A 16,020-nucleotide genomic window follows, 5' to 3' on the forward strand; every position below is an offset into this window, starting at 1 on the left:
GTAAAACTTACAAGTCTCATAGACAAAGAGAAAATCCTGAAAGCAGCTCGGGAGAAGAGATATGTAACCTACAATGATAGAAACATTAGATTGGCAACAGACCTATCCACAGAGACCTGGCAGGCCAGAAAGGACTGGCAGGATATATTCAGAGCACTAAATCAGAAAAATATGCAGCCAAGAATACTATATCTAGCTAAGCTGTCATTGAAAATAGAAGGAGAGATAAAAAGCTTCCAGGACAAACAAAAACTAAAGGAATTTGCAAACACGAAAGCAGCCCTACAAGAAATCTTGAAAGGGGTCCTCTAAGCAAAGAGAGAGCCTAAAAGCAACATAGACCAGAAAGGAACACAGACAATATACAGTAACAGTCACCTTACAGGCAATACAATGGCACTAAATCCCTATCTTTCAATAGTTACCCTGAATGTACATGGGCTAAATGCCCCAATCAAAAGACACAGGCTATCAGATTGGATTAAAACACAAGACCCATCAATACACTGTCTGCAAGAGACTCATTTTAGACCCAAAGACACCCCCAGATTGAAATGAGGGGGTGGAAAACCATTTACCATGCTAATGGACACCAAAAGAAAGCTGGGGTGGCAATCCTTCTATCAGACAAATTAGATTTTAAACCAAAGACTGTAATAAGAGATGAGGAAGGACATTATATCCTACTTAAAGGGTCTATCCAACAAGAAGATCTAACAATTGTAAATATCTATGCCCCTAACATGGGAGCAGCCAATTATATAAGCCAAATAATAACAAAAGCAAAGAAACACATCGACAACAATACAATAATAGTGGGGGACTTTAACACCCCCCTCACTGAAATGAACAGATCATCTAAGCAAAAGATCAACAAGGAAATGAAGACTTTAAATGATACACTGGACCAAATGGACTTCACAGACATATTCAGAACAATCCATCCCAAAGCAATGGAATACACATTCTTCTCTAGTGCCCATGGAACATTCTTCAGAATCAATCACATCCTAGGCCATAAATCAGGTCTCAACTGGTACCAAAAGATTGGGATCATTCCCTGCCTATTTTCAGACCAGACTATTGTCAGGGATTGGTCAGGGATACAGACCAATATCCCTGATGAACATGGATGCAAAAATTCTCACCAAAATACTAGCCAATAGGATCCAACAGTACATTAAATGGATTATTCACCACGACCAAGTGGGATTTATCCCTGGGCTGCAAGGTTGGTTCAACATCCAAAAATCAATTAACGTGATACAATACATTAACAAAAGAAAGAACAAGAATCATATGATCCTCTCAATAGATGCAGAAAAAGCATTTGACAAAGTACAGCATCCTTTCTTTATCAAAACTCTTCAGAGTATAGGGATCGAGGGTACATACCTCAATATCATAAAAGCCATCTATGAAAAACCTACAGCGAATATCATTCTCAATGGGGAATGATATTTGGGGATCATTCTCAATGGGGAATGAATTTCCTCAATCACAAGAGGAAAGTTGGAAAGAACTCAAATACATGGAGGCTAAAGAGCATCCTACTAAAGAATGAATGGGTCAACCAGGAAATTAAAGAAGAATTAAAAAAATTCATGGAAACCAATGAAAATGAAAACACAACTATTCAAAATCTTTGGGATGCAGTAAAGGCAGTCCTGAGAGGAAAGTATATAGCAATACAAGCCTTTCTCAAGAAACAAGAAAGGTCTCAAGTACACAACCTAACCCTACACCTAAAGGAGCTAGAGAAAAAACAGCAAATAAAGCCTAAACCCAGCAGGAGAAGAGAAATCATAAAGATCAGAGCAGAAATCAATGACATAGAAACTAAAAGAACAGTAGAACAGATCAACGAAACTAGGAGCTGGTTCTTTGAAAGAATTAACAAGATTGATAAACACCTGGCCAGACTTATCAAAAAGAAAAGAGAAATGACCCAAATCAACAAAATCATGAATGAAAGAGGAGAGATCACAACCAACACCAAAGAAATACAAACAAGTATAAGAACATATTATGAGCAACTCTATGCCAGCAAATTCGATAATTTGGAAGAAATGGATGCATTCCTAGAGATGTATCAACTACAAACTGAACCAGGAAGAAATAGAAAACCTGAACAGACCTATAACCACTAAGGAAATTGAAGCAGTCATCAAAAATCTCCCATGAAACAAAAGCCCAGGGCCAGATGGCTTCCCAGGGGAATTCTACCAAACATTTCAAGAAGAATTAATACCCATTCTTCAGAAACTGTTCCAAAAAATAGAAATGGAAGGAAAACTTCCAAACTCATTTTATGAGGCCAGCATTACCTTGATCCCAAAACCAGACAAAGACCCCATCAAAAAGGAGAACTACAGACCAATATCCCTGATGAACATGGATGCAAAAATTCTCACCAAAATACTAGCCAATAGGATCCAACAGTACATTAAAAGGATTATTCACCACGACCAAGTGGGATTGATCCCTGGGCTGCAAGGTTGGTTCAACATCTGCAAATCAATCAACGTGATACAATACATTAACAAAAGAAAGAACAAGAATCATATGATCCTCTCAATAGATGCAGAAAAAGCTTTTGACAAAGTACAGCATCCTTTCTTGATCAAAACTCTTCAGAGTATAGGGATCGAGGGTACATACCTCAATATCATAAAAGCCATCTATGAAAAACCTACAGCGAATATCATTCTCAATGGGGAATGATATTTGGGGATCATTCTCAATGGGGAAAAACTGAGAGCTTTCCCCCTAAGGTCAGGAATGCGGCAGGAATGTCCACTATCACCACTGCTATTCAACATAGTATTAGAAGTTCTAGCCACAGCAATCAGACAACAAAAAGAAATCAAAGGCATCCAAATTGGCAAAGAAGAAGTCATACTCTCACTCTTTGCAGATGATATGATACTTTATGTGGAAAACCCCAAAGACTCCACCCCAAAACTGCTAGAACTCATACAGGAATTCAGTCAAGTGGCAGGATATAAAATCAATGCACAGAAGTCGGTGGCATTCCTATACACCAACAACAAGACAGAAGAAAGAGAAATTAAGGAGTTGATCCCATTTACAATTGCACCCAAAACCATAAGATACCTAGGAATAAATCTAACCAAAGAGGCAAAGGATCTGTACTCAGAAAACTGTAATATACTCATGAAAGAAATTGAGGAAGACACAAGGAAATGGAAAAACGTTCCATGCTCATGGATTGGAAGAACAAATATTGTGAAGATGTCAATGCTACCTAGAGCAATCTACACATTCAATGCAATCCCCATCAAAATACCATCCACTTTTTTCAAAGAAATGGAACAAATAATCCTAAAATTTGTATGGAACCAGAAAAGACCCCGAATAGCCAGAGGAATGTTGAAAAAGAAAAGCAAAGCTGGCGGCATCACAATTCTGGACTTCCAGCTCTATTACAAAGCTGTCATCATCAAGACAGTATGGTACTGGCACAAAAACAGACACATTGATCAATGCAACAGAATAGAGAGCCCAGAAATGGACCCTCAACTCTATGGTCAACTCATCTTTGACAAAGCAGGAAAGAATGTCCAATGGAAAAAAGACAGTCTCTTCAACAAATGGTGTTGGGAAAATTGGGCAGCCACATGCAGAAGAATGAAACTGGACCATTTCCTTACACCACACACAAAAATAGACTCCAAATGGTTGAAAGACCTCAGTGTGAGACAGGAGTCCATCAAAATCCTAAAGGAGAACACAGGCAGCAACCTCTTCGACCTCAGCCGCAGCAACTTCTTCCTAGAAACATCGCCAAAGGCAAGGGAAGCAAGGGCAAAAATGAACTATTGGGACTTCATCAAGATAAAAAGCTTTTGCACAGCAAAAGAAACAGTCCACAAAACCAAAAGACAACTGACAGAATGGGAGAAGATATTTGCAAATGACATATCAGATAAAGGGCTAGTATCCAAAATCTATAAAGAACTTATCAAACTCAACACCCAAAGAACAAAGAATCCAATCAAGAAATGGGCAGAAGACATGAACAGACATTTTTCCAAAGAAGACATCCAAATGGCCAACAAATACATGACAAAGTGCTCAACATCGCTCGGCATCAGGGAAATCCAAATCAAAACCTCAGTGAGATACCACCTCACACCAGTCAGAATGGCTAAAATTAACAAGTGAGGAAATGACAGATGTTGGCGGGGATGTGGAGAAAGGGGAACCCTCCTACACTGTTGGTGGGAATGCAAGCTGGTGCAGCCACTCTGGAAAACAGTATGGAAGTTCCTCAAAAAGGTGAAAATAGAGCTACCACATGATCCAGCGATTGCACTACTGGGTGTTTACCCCAAAGATACAAATGTAGGGCCCGAAGGGGTACGTGCACCCTGATGTTTATAGCAGCAATGTCCACAATAGCCAAACTGTGGAAAGAGCCAAGATGTCCATTGACAGATGAATGGATAAAGAAGAGGTGGTATATATATACAATGGAATATTATGCAGCCATCAAAAGGAATGAGATCTTGCCATTTGCAACGACGTGGATGAAGCTGGAGGGTGTTATGCTGAGCGAAATAAGTCAATCAGAGAAAGACAGGTATCATATGACCTCACTGATATGAGGAATTCTTAATCTCAGGAAACAAACTGAGGGTTGCTGGAGTGGGGGGTGGGGTGCAAGGGATGGGTGACTGGGTGATAGACACTGGGGAGGGTATGTGCTCTGGTAAGCACTGTGAATTGTGCAAGACTGTTGAATCTCAGATCTGTACCTCTGAAACAAATAATGCAATATATGTTAAGAAAAAAAAAAAGAAGATAGCAGGAGGGGAAGAATGAAGGGGGGGGGAATCAGAGGGGGAGACAAACCATGAGAGATGATGGACTCTGAAAAACAAACTGAGGGTTCTAGAGGGGAGGGGGGTGGGAGGTTGGGTTAGCCTTGTGATGGGTATTAAAGAGGGCACGTTCTGCATGGAGCACTGGGTGTTACACACAAACAATGAATCATGGAACAGTACATCAAAAACTAATGATGTAATGTATGGTGATTAACATAACAATAAAATAATTAAAAAAAAAGAGGGGAGGATATGCAGAGGTGCACATAGAAGAGAGGGTCATGTGAAGATGGAGAGAGCATTGGCATGATGCCACCATGAGTCAGAGAATGCCTGGGGTCACGAGAGGCTGGAGAGACAAGGAAGGATCCTTGATCCTTTGATTTCTAGCTTCTAGCCTCTAGGACTATGAGAAAATAAATTTCTGTCATTTTAAGCCACCTAGTTTGCTGGTAATTCCAACAGGCCTAGGAAATGAATACAGGGGGGGATTTATAATACCTGACTTATAGGGCCTTTTTTACTAAGGTGCAAACAGATTTATATGCAAAGAATGTCATTAGGGGCTTGTGTTCTCATAAGGGGGGGAGCAGAGCAGAGCCTTTTTCTCTCTGGATAGCTGCAGAGACTTAGATTCCTCAAAGAAGGGGCCCTGCGGGGGTGGAGAGGCTGAACAGCACCTAGTGGAAGGTGCCCTCGGTGGGTAAGAAGACGTGTTTGTGCCAGAGTCCATTAGCATGGGGAGTGTGCCTACCATCTGGTCTCTCAGAGCAGGGGCAGGCACAGCTATGACTGCTCATCCTCAGTGAGGCTGACCCTAAAGCACAGCCATGGGTATATATCGTAAATCTCCTTGGCCTTCTCCAGAGGGTTGTGCCACCATTTTGCAGGTGACTGTCATTAAGAAAGGGGAACTAGTGAGACTTTGGGGGAACTGTTGTATACTGGATGTGAGATGACACTACCTCCTAGGGACTCAAAATGCTACGATGGCCCATCAGCCAGAGTAGCAGATTGTTGTGGTCAAGTGGTTAATAGGGTTTTGCTTCAGGTCCATTTCACAGTGGGCCAAGTGTGTCCCTGAACCTATCCTATGCTTATATCCTCAGTTCTGGGGTGCATAACTGGAACATAGACATACTCAGCAACTGGCAGAGCCCCCACATTGTTTCCTTGACCCGTGGAATGAACTAAAGGCTACTTTGGTGGGAAAGGGCAAGTCGCAGGTTCTAGAATGGCCTCAGAAGCATTATGGCATTCCTGGAGGGACTGCAGAGGTTAGTGCTGCTATCAAGGACTTGAAAGTCAGGGTTAGAGAATCCTACCGTATTTCCATTTCACTTGCCTATTTGGCCTGTGCAGAAGACAGATGGATTTTAGGAACCAACAGTGAATCATTGTACACTCAGTCAGTTGGTGACTTCGATTGCAGTTGCTTATCCAGATATGTACATTTTTCACATCCTCTAGCATCTGGCATGCAGTTATTAAGTTTGCAGATGCCTCTTCCCCTCTGTATGTGTTAGTAGAGGTTAGCAGAAGCAGTGTGCCTTTAGCTGGCAGGGCTAGCAATGTACCTTCACTGAACTAACTCATCTCTAGTCCTCTGTCATAATCTAATCTACAGGATTCTTGCTTGTCCCTCTATTCCATGAGACATCATACTGAGCTACTACACTGATGACCATTGATGACATCATGCTGATTGGACCTAGTAAGCAAGAAGTAAGTTGGAGAAAACTGACCTAGACACTTTGATAAGACGTATGTATAACAGCGGGTGGAAATAGATCCCACAGAAATTTAGGAACCTTTATCTCAGTGAAAATTTCTAGGGGTTCAATGCTCTAAAACATGCTGAAAGAAGTTTCTGCACTGCATCTAGCACTTCCTCCGCTAAGAAGACACAAAATCTAGCAGGCCTTTATGGATCTTGAAGGCAGCATGCACTTCATTTGGTCATGTCATCTGAATCATTTGTTGAATGACCCAAAAACCTGCCAGCTGTGAGTGGGTCCCATAACAAAAGAAGGTTCTGCTGTAGATGGCTTTGCAAGCTGTACTGACAATTTGGCCTTGGGATAAAGGATATTTTCTGACACTTGATGTGTCTCTGACACATAGATGCTATACTGAGACTTGGGCAGCCCCTTGTAAATGAATCAGAGGGAAGGTCTTTAGGATTTTGGAGCATAACCATGCCATTCCGTAGATAACTATTCACTTGAAAAATAGCTTTTGACTTGTTACAAGGCCATAGAGACTGAGTCCCTATGTCTGTATAGAGCAGAGACTGAACACTTGACCTTGGAATCCGTACTGCCCATTGTGAACTGAGGGTTTTCTGACAGCCTTCTATCATCAGGTGGAAGTAAGATGTACACTATCAGGCTCAGGCAGGTCCTAAAGACACATGTAAGCTTTACAAAGCAGTGTCTCAGATTCTCATGGCTCCTAGTTCTGCTATATTGCATCCTTTCTCTAAGTGTCCACTTATGGCATCACTGGGAGTTCTTATGACCAGTTTACTGAGAAGGAAAAACTTCAGTCTTAGTTTAGAAATGGTTTTGCATGACATGGCTATCCAAAGATGGATGAAGTAACACATGGGCTTCTGTATGCTACTTTAGGGAGAGACTTAGTAGGTCTTTGGTTGTGTGATGAAAGTTGCACCATGTTGGGTGAACACATATTTTTACTATTATCCTTACTTGGGAATAAAAATGATTTAAAAAGGTGTATACGTGTCGTTGAAAGGGGGTGGACTGTCGTGGTTTTGTACTGTGTCAACTTGGCTAAGCTGGAAATGTGTTCCCAAGAATCAATGTGTGGGTGTGAGTTAAAGCCACTCAAGGAAAGATTGCATGATGTTTGAAAGGTGGAAAGAAAGCAGCCATTACTTTCTGAAGATGGTTGTGTTAGATGTGGTGAGAGACAAATGTGAGAGACATGAGTGGGTTCCAGACTATTCTTTCTGCTCCTCAATGAGAGCCTGTCAGACAGTTGCCAGTGGGGCCTACCTTGCCTTTCCTTTGCCTCACTCCATGTCTAGCTCATCTTCCTGATGGCTGGTCCTGCTGGTCACCAGCGAGCCAGGACTCCCTTCCACAGGCTTCTCCACATCCGTAGATGGATGTGCCTGGTCCAGCAACTCTGGCAAATACTGACTTGTCCATTGGTGCTGTGTCTCTGCAGTTCTGGTTAAGACTCCCTCTTTCGGAGCCTTATTTCTCTAGCTTTCCCACAATTGTGTGAGGTTTTGTTTCTTAATACATAAGAATTTGGTATCCTGAGCTTGGGAGAGAGGGAAAAAGTCACCAAATCTTTGAAGAAATGATGGCAAATCTGGCCGTTGTCATGGGAACACGGCAGGAACCAGGTCACTGAACTGTCTGTCTGCCTTTTCCACCTTAGCTGCCCTGTGGGCACACACTGGCACACATCTCAGTAGAAGTCTTACGTGTGAAGTTTCCAGCTCAGTGATCTGAACCTGAATGTATACTTTTAGGCTGAGAGAAAATTGTGAAAACAGATTCACAGCTACAGATTCACAGCTCCACCTTAGCAGACAGTAGGAGCCCCACATACCAATCTTGGCAATCTGAGTTTGAGGAAAGTTATGTAATAATGTCAACAGCAAAATTTTGTGTGTGGGATGGAGAAAGGAAGCTTCCAGAGTATGTCAGTGGGCGGATTGAGGTCTAAATCTCAAGTAGTCATATTAACTCAAAGTTTAGCAATAAGCAACATGTGAGTTGGGAGCCTCAGGGAAAACTGTTGAAACATGTGCCTGGAGTCTTCAAATGCCATTAGGTAACCATTTTAAAACTTTTTACCCCCTAAACCCCTAAATATATGCCCATGGAACTGGGATCGGAAAAGCAGACTTCTAAGATAAATTTGGAAAGATTTCTCATCTAGACCCCCAAACAAGCAAACAAAACCCAGGACCCTGTAAGGGTGCACTCTGGGATTCTGGAAGGTTTTAGTTGCAGAGATCCTTAAAGCTGGAACTTTTAGGAAATTAATTGAACACCATTGAATGTGGCTATCTTTCCAGGGCAAGGGGACTTTTTAATGTTTAAATCAGAGAGAGCTTAGTTACTAAACCAGAAGTGTGGTGCTTTTGTAAGAACTCTGACAAAATCAGGAAATCTAAGTTCTCATCTGGGTGTTCCCAGAAGAGTCACTTATTCTCTTTAGGTCAAAGTTTATTCATCTGTAAGACAAACAGGTTGGGCTAGATCAGAGGATAGATTAATCTCCCGATTCAGCTCTAATCAACTGGAGACTTCAGGGCTGAGGGGAAGTGTTCTGGGGATGACATCTGCCTTGGCCCTAATTTAACAAGGAGCTTGTAATTTAACAAGAACCAACCCTTTAGACCAGGATCTTGGATGTTCAGCCTCACCACTTACCCACATTGTGATTCAGCTTCCATGTCCTCAATTTTAAAACGGAGGTACCATACTATCTCCATGATACCGTGCTGGGCCAGGCTAAATCAGGTGCCTGTCAAATACATAGAACAGTGCCCTGGGACGCGGCAGGTGGTCAGTGAAAGTTGGCCATTAGTGTTAATATTAGTTTATATGTTCCTGACTCTCTGGGTCCCAAATGCCTCTCTGTGCTCTGATGACAGAACCAAGTGGGTGCATTTAAAAAATACTGATTTCTGAATTTCAGAACTGGAGACTTTAGTTCCATAGGTCCAGTTTGGGAACAGGGATCCATATTTCTAGAAAGATTTTCAGGTAACAATGACCGGTAGCCTTGTTTTAAAATCCCTGCTCTAGCCAACACACACACACACACTGACGTTAACACTCTGACACACTCCATCTAGGTAATGAAGTCAATTTAAATGTAGAATTGCAATTTGAAAAAGAAAGAATTCCTTAGTCTCATAATAAATTGAGTTTATTTATTTATACCCCTATCTCTTTTAAAGGATTTGAAGTGGCAGAAAGTGCTCTATACCACACCGAGTAAGCCTCAATAAAAATGTCTTCATCTGACTTTCAAAAAGACTGCGGGCAAGGCTCCCTTGGAGGAATGCGGTGGAGAGGTCCGGCATCTGGACATTCCTTCCGCGTGATGGCACACATCTGGCTCTTTGGAATGAGCAGAACATTTCCCTTCCAGTTTCCCTCCAGATGTCTGAGGATGTGAAGCTACAGCCCAAGAGGTGAGCCATTTATCAAGCTTTACTGACTAATTAAAAGCCAGAGCTTGGCAGAACCCTCGCTGGATTCCTTATCCTCATCGTGCATAAATGCGCAGGACCTGCAGGACCGGCCTTCCGTCAAACAGACGGTGGGCTTTTTTGCTCCCTGCACTTTATATGTACACGCCTGAGAGGCTCAGAACAAAGTGAGCGATTGGTGTGCAAATGCAAATGGGCGTCCTGGAGCAGACAGATGGGTGGACAGTTATCTGGCTTCTATAGACTCCAAATGCAGCTAATACCATTCAAATTCCTGCCCAGCTATGCTGTGCCTTCTCAAGGTTGCTGAAATGAATTCAAAAGCCAAAAACACATGCTGGCCTGGCTCAAAGAGCAACTGCCGATTGCAAACACATGGCTTAGCAATGCATAAGATGCTCTGGGGTGACATTTGGGGTTGTTGATTAAGTGGGATAATCAAAGAAACATCATTCAAAACCCCTGCCCTTGCCCGTAAGCACACATCCAAAATAATTTTTTTAAAGGAAAGCACTAAGAAAAAAAGAAGCACTAAGTAAAATAAAGATCTCTGATGAAAATACTTAATGGTCCCAAAGATGGAAACTAAAATTTGAGTTTGAGTTTTATAGAGGTCTGTGGAAAACACCACATAAAGCAAGATGCTGTGCAGTTAGGAGTTCTTGCAGCCTTGGGTGCAATTTCTGAAACAAGGGAGGTTAAGATCTTTGGCCAGGAAGAATCCAGTACAGGTATCCTTAGGTGACAGCAAAAGAAAAAAAAATCGTGCTGGACATATGTCAGCTTCATCAGTCAAGGGTGCGTGTGGACACCAGGCTAGGGCCAAACTAAATGCCTGCACTTGAAAAAACCCACTGGGCTCAGAAGGGGAAAGCGAGGAGGTGGTCAAAGATAGCCTGTAGGCCTCCTCCAAAATCCCAGCTTGGAAACACTTTGTTACAGCAAGTGTCCGTGGTTTAGGGTCGTGCAGGTGAAATCGGAACCAAGAAGGTGGTCCCGCCATGTGGAGGAAATGAAAATGTGCTGCACAGAAATTCTTATAAAGGCTGCTGGCGCTCAGGCAATTTCACTCTTCTGGAGTATTTTCTTTTAGTGCATGCCATGAAAAGAACCCCTGGCTGTGAGAGGTAGTGCGGGTGGGAAGAGAGTGCCCCCACTTGGCTCTTGGGGCTGTGTGCTCAGACTTGCTGCTGACTCCCTGCAACTTTGGGGAGGCACCCCATCTTCGCGTTCTCCCGTTTCTCCTCATCTTCTTCAGCAGATTCCCTTCGCAGGAGGAATTCCTGGCAGAGTTCTGTGTCTTTCCCCTCTCCCGTCTTTCTTGTCTGTAACCATGTTCCTGCTGAATAAATCAACCCGCGTATCCTCACTGACACTCCCTGAAACCCTTCGAAATGTACTAGCAGCAGGCAGAGTATGTGTTTGAGGAGGGATGCATGGGTTACACTGCTGCGGATAGATTGCGACGGGGACAAAAAACATGTAGACAGATGTTTCTCTCTTTCTACTTTTCTATTGTGTAGCTTTTTCTGAGGTCTGGTCTGATTGGAGCCGAGCTGAGCATCAGGACATTCTGAACTCAGAAGGCAAGGAAGTAAATGCAATCAGCACGGATTTCTCTTGCTCCCACCTCATCCTGAGTGCTGGGCGGGCCCTGGTGCTGGTGACTGTTGTCTGAAGCAGCATTTCCCAAAGTGTGCCCCATCCCAGAAGGCGCCGCAAGACAGCCAAGCTCTGGGCTGTGTCTGGGTCACTTCTCAGCGAGTCACTGTGCCCGTTGGTGGGTCCTGCGGCAGAGAGAGCAGCTGGACTGCATTTAACTAAGAATTCTCCAAATGGACTCTCCAAAACTCTTCGTTTTTGGAAACATACATATAAACTTATTCGTGTGTGAAGAACGCATTTGTACTCTTGCAAATAATTGGGAAGGTTGGAAAAGACCCTCCACCCGGTTAGCAGCCAACACTGCCCAGATTCAGGGAAGGAATGTGGGTGCAGGTGGGGCCCCCGGGGCCATTCTCAATCTCGGTTCATTTCCCAGTGGATTTTCAACCACTTTTTTTCATTATCATCTCCCTTAGGAGAAAAATTATTAAAATTCTCCCTATCGAGGGAAATGAAATATTGAGAAGTAAGCTTTTGATGGTAGCACTGGGCTTTGGAGGGCCACACACTGTTATAGTATCTGTGTTCTTTGGCTTCAAAGAATTAATTTGTGCCCCATTAGAGGTGATGTCTCCTACCTTGAGAATGCATGCTTTGGAGGTCTAAGCAAATGTTCCAACACATTTACCTGGTTTAGAGGGGTTATACCTGGCATCTTCGTTTTCTTTTGCTGGGACAGGTGGGAGTAGGGATGTTGGAGGGGTAGGAAGAACAGAGGATGTGGCCCATTGTTGCCGTGGATTCCAAGCAAATTAGGAATAAATTTCTCGGTTTCTGATAGAGATAACAGATATAAGAATTATTAATGCATGGAGGGGATATGGAATAGGTTTTAAGAGGAAGGGTTCAATTTTAGTTCTACTTATTGTTGGCTGGCTAACCTTAGGCAAGTTACTTAACCTCCCTGGGCTTTACTTTCTCAGTCTGTACATTGGGGTTAGTATGACCTCACTGGGTTTTTGTGAATATTTAATGATAAAATACATGAGATGTGCTTAGGATAGTGCCTGGGACCTAGTTAGTTTTATTGGAGTCCCCATTTATTCATTTTTTTGTAAGTAATTTTTAATCTGATTACCTAATTTCAGGCATGTCAAGGAATAATAAGTAAGTGTTCCTAAGTAAAACTTTTATATTTTTGCTTACTGGGGGGTGGGGTGGGTGGGGTGGTGGTGCTGATTTCTCCTTTAAGGAATGGTTGATAGCAGGAATTCTTGGCTCCTGCCATTGGTAAATAGGAGAGTTGTATTAGGGTAACATTTTTCTTCAGCCTCCTAGTTAGGTCATTTTTTCAACCATGAAGTTATTAGGAACCCAAATTTTAAATCTTGGCTCTATTGCTTAAAACCTGTGCCTCAGTTTCCTCTTCAGTGAAGTGGGAGCAATCATGCCTAGCTCACAGCCATTGTGATTTGACGAGGTAATGCATGTCAGAGCATTGTGATTTCCTTTCTAGCCCTGCTAGGGACTTATATATTATTGACTGAACATTAATTACCACCACCCTTCCTCTTGCTAACACAACTTGTTAGCAAGCGTGTCTATCTAGTCTTAGAAAACTAACCAGGGCAGTCCACATGTCTTCAGTGGCACTGACTTTGCCCCCAAGTGTAGTCCAAGCCAGTTGGCCCAGGGCGCTCCCCTGGGCCATGTATAGGGAGGCATGCTGTCTCCCGCCAGGTGTGAACAAAAACACACGTGGCCCCCGTCGCTGCTGGTCTTTATCTCATAACCATGGGTCACCTGCTTAGGATGAAGCCAGCAGGGTGGAAGTGGGACAGGGAGGTAAGAGAGGCTTGCATTTCTGCTGGCAGTGCTGAGTCACTTAGCAGCTTCCTCCCACTGGGCTTCCGGTTATGTGTGATAATAAGAAATAGCACATTTCTTTATTGTGTAAGGAAGTTTGAGTGCAGGTTAAAAGCATCCCAATGAATACATCTATTTTCCAAAAATCACTCCAACTTCGGATTTGATTCTGTCCACTCACTCTTCTACTTGTTCATTCAGTTATGTTTCCTGAGCCTTTGTGTGAATAGCGCCACACCACACAGTGGGAAACAAGGATTTCACGTTCAGCCTAGATCCCCAAGAAACTTAAACTCCATATGATCTTTTTTTTTAATGTTTTTTATTTATTTATTCATGAGAGTCAGAGAGAGAGGGAGAGAGGCAGAGGCAGAGGGAGAAGCAGGCTCCCTGCCTAGCAGGGAGCCCGATGCGGGACTCGATCCCAGGACCCTGGGATCATGACCTGAGCCGAAGGCAGACGCTTAACCATCTGAGCCACACAGTCGCCCCTAAACTCCATATGATCTTCCTGTGAGCAGGAAGGTCATGGATGAAGCCAGTAGTGGAGGAGGAGCCTTCAGGGAGGGGCTCACATGAGACAAGGCACTGCGGCAGGACCACGGGTTGAGTTTCTGGGGGGACAATGGCAGGTTAGTTTGGTTGGAGAATTCATGTAAGACAGATAAGACCAGAATCTAGGGAATCTTGAACTAGCAAGGAATTAGCCTGAGGAGTTTGAATTGTTTTTTAAAAGGAAATAAAAACTAACTGAAGACTTTTGAGGTATAAAGTAACAGGATGAACTTGATATTTTAGGAAGAGTAAATTGACAGACTTGTGGAACTGAGAAACAGAGGTTGGAGAGAGAAGGGCCAGTTTGGAGGGTCTATTACCTATGCCCTGCCCTCCCCCCACCCTGATTCCTTTTGAAGTGAGAAAGGTGTCCAGGACCCCGTAGTGATGTTCATGTTTCTGGTGATAGTCTCAGGTTATTATCAGTAAGACCCACTCTTGAACTAAAGTAGGATATAAGGATGTGAGGGTTTTTTTTATTTTGTAATGTAGAAGATTTATTTTAATTTTGTTTCATTTCTCTTTATCTCAAGTGCATGGAGTTGAGTTCATTACGCTGCTCAGCTCATGGCAACTGGGAGGATTGAAGGAGGGTTCTTTCTTAGTTTATTATTCTGTAGTAAACCAGCCCATAATTCAGACGGTTGGTCTCTTTATTGCTATTGCCTTTTCTGTATTTATCCATATTCTTAAACATTTAACATCAGCCTTTAGCAAGGTGAGAAAAATAAACCTCTGCCCAAGTCAGAGCAAGGTCTACTACTCCAGATCATCAGATTTTCAAAGCCTGAGTATCTGATAATAACAATTTACTGCATTCATTACAAACATGGGCAACTTTACAGTCATATGATTAAATAGTGTTCATCCAGTTAAAAAAACCTCAAGACTTTTCTGTAACTGATTAACAATTGTCCATATGCCTATCTCCCACTCTTTTTTTTTAATTTTTAAATTTATTTATTTGACACAGAGAGAGAGACAGAGCGAGAGCATGAGAGAGCACAAGCAGGGGGAGTAGCAGACAGAGGGAGAGGGAGAAGCAGGCTCCCCGCTGAGCAGGGAGCCCAATGCGGGACTCAATCCCAAGACCCTGGGATCATGACCTGAGCTGAGGGCAGACACTCAACTGACTGAGCCACCCAGGTGTCCCGGCAGTGACATTAGTTTTAATTGCTTCTTTCCAAGTGTGTATTTATTCCCTCATTTAGGTATATGACGAACATTTGAGCGTCGGCCACATGTTGCATCTGTTACCAAATGTGGCAGCCACTCTGGATCCACTTCATTCCTTCCCTTCACTGTTCAATGTGGATATCATGCCCGATGCTCCCCTGAGATTGCTCCCAGTGGTCAGACCCTGTGGGAGCCTTACCTTGCACCATGCCTAGGTGCTGTTGGGTTGATCACCACTCCCTGAACTGCTTCCCATGACCACTGTGAAATTTTGCTTTTCTAACTCTCTGATGACTTATTTCTTAAATGGAATTCTTTGGACTTCTGGCCTTGGTAGTCTTTCTTTCTGAAGCTATAACCCTAGCTAGGTTGTCTCATCCCGTGTGTCCATGACTCCACATCTGTCTCTCAAGGCTGCCTTTCCCTGGAGATCTGTCTTCTGCCCCCACTCTACCCCAGTGTGGGGGGGTCACCTCTCAGTCTCTAGCTGAAAAATGAAGCCGTTGTCTTCCCCAAACCTTCTCTTCCCATATTTTCGCCCTGGCTAATGGAGCTCACTACCAAAGTCAGCTGACCCACCATAGGGTATATCCACGAGACAGATGCTGCAGAAGACTCTCCCACTTCTGGTAACTCTATTGACTGGTGGAGGGGGGCGTTGAACAACAGAGGTATTCAGACTAAAATGCTCAATGTTGGTTTTTTCTTATATGTAAGAATGGTTGTTCCTGAAGAACATGTCTCCTTAGCTTGAGATCTTTC

At 43.1% G+C, this 16,020-nt stretch overlaps 1 long non-coding RNA gene across 3 annotated transcripts in view; it reads left to right on the plus strand.

Annotated features, from left to right (window-relative positions):
• The window catches only part of LOC129046167 (uncharacterized), a 140,645-nt gene that overhangs the window by 85,465 nt on the left and 39,160 nt on the right, over nucleotides 1-16,020 (plus strand). For 2 of the 3 annotated variants that reach the window (XR_008506971.2, XR_010407327.1), the window contains exons 2-3: nucleotides 6,478-6,575; nucleotides 9,802-10,038. This is a non-coding gene — a long non-coding RNA (uncharacterized LOC129046167). The remainder of the gene's footprint in view (nucleotides 1-6,477; nucleotides 6,576-9,801; nucleotides 10,039-16,020) is intronic. The other variant, XR_010407328.1, reaches the window with a different exon arrangement.

Source organism: Mirounga angustirostris, unplaced genomic scaffold (assembly GCF_029215605.1).
Source record: "Mirounga angustirostris isolate CCGP_5_RB_7025 unplaced genomic scaffold, mMirAng1.0.hap1 SCAF_14, whole genome shotgun sequence".
Lineage (NCBI taxonomy): Eukaryota > Metazoa > Chordata > Mammalia > Carnivora > Phocidae > Mirounga > Mirounga angustirostris.